The sequence below is a fragment of the Salvia hispanica genome, chromosome 5 (genome assembly GCF_023119035.1).
Source record: "Salvia hispanica cultivar TCC Black 2014 chromosome 5, UniMelb_Shisp_WGS_1.0, whole genome shotgun sequence".
NCBI lineage: Eukaryota > Viridiplantae > Streptophyta > Magnoliopsida > Lamiales > Lamiaceae > Salvia > Salvia hispanica.
Genome location: NC_062969.1, coordinates 22,643,923 through 22,645,297, shown reverse-complemented (window position 1 = coordinate 22,645,297; position 1,375 = coordinate 22,643,923).

The window sequence follows — 1,375 nt, the reverse complement described above, 5'->3', positions numbered from 1 at the left end:
AAAGTGATAAGTCAAAAGTTATGATAAATTTGATCTCTAAGTCTCCTTATGTTCAGCTCCTATTTATAGGGTGGCTTGCCCTAATTTCTAGGGCTGCCACTTCATGCGAAATGGCAATTTTGCCCCTTTTTAGAAGTTGATTGTTTCAAGCAAGTTTGCACACTTTTGCTGCTTTTTCACGCCAATTCCGTCTGATCATTTCCTCCTGATTTAGTACCTCAACCTACACACTTTAGCAACTATTTTGCAGATATTATCCAATAAAGCACGTTATACTGACCAGTAACCAAGGCTTAGAACGAGACTCATCAAACTGCTCACACTTAACACATACTTGTCCTCAAGTATGAAGAAACAAGCCAAATAAAAATAATGAGTTGAGTTCGCAAGCTTGGTTACCTTCCCTGACCGACCTAAACTATAAAGAAAAAAAGACGCAATACTTTAAAAACCTTGACGCAAATAGAAAAAACACTAAAAAAAAAATTACACATAAACGAAAACACATTGAATATGCTATATTTTCAACCATTCTTCCCTTTTCCTTCCTAGCTAGTATATCCGCTCGTCAAGATTACCTAAACCCTCAGCTAAACACTAGATTCGTTCAGTCACTCATTCCTCACCAGGGATGTTAGGACTGTTTCCCTCAAAATGCTGAACCACAAATGCTTCGGACTTTGATCTCACGTGCAGCTCCTAAGGGTCTTTATTGGCTTGTAACGGGGCCATGGGCTTGTAACGTTTGGGATCGGTGTTCCTAAGGCTCTAAGGTTCAGAACACACTACTTTATTCTAATGCGGAGGAGCTGTGTGTATTCGGGCGCTTGGCATCTCTTCTTGCTTGGCTTGATGTTTTTCACGATTTGGCCTCCAACTGGTCAGTAGACATCCTTTGTGGCTTCGCCACCCTTATTCCTTCTTCTCTTTTTTTTTTGTTCAGTCCGGATACTTTTTCCAGGCCATTTTCTCCATTTTTTTCTTCTTTTTTTTTACTTTTTCGTGGCTTTGCCACCCTTATTCCTTCTTTTTTTGGGACCAAGTATTTCCTCCTGGTCAGTTTTCTTCATTTTTTTCTGCTCCTTTCACCGGCTGGTTTTTCTGCCCTTGTTCTTGATCAGTAGCTCTTTGCCATGGCTTTCATACACACAGTCCCAGTGGCTAGTGGGTTATATCGGGGTTAGAAAAAAGGGTTCTAAGGGAAGATTTTTTATTTTTTTATTTTATTTTTTTTCAGGGGGGTTTTCCTATTGCCCTTAGGATTTTCCTACACGTGGTCACTTCACCCTAGACATCATGTGGCAGCCACTCATTTTTTTTTATATGTTTAGCGGAAAGTAGTTCCAATTTAGGCTTCTAACTCACCATTTAAGAG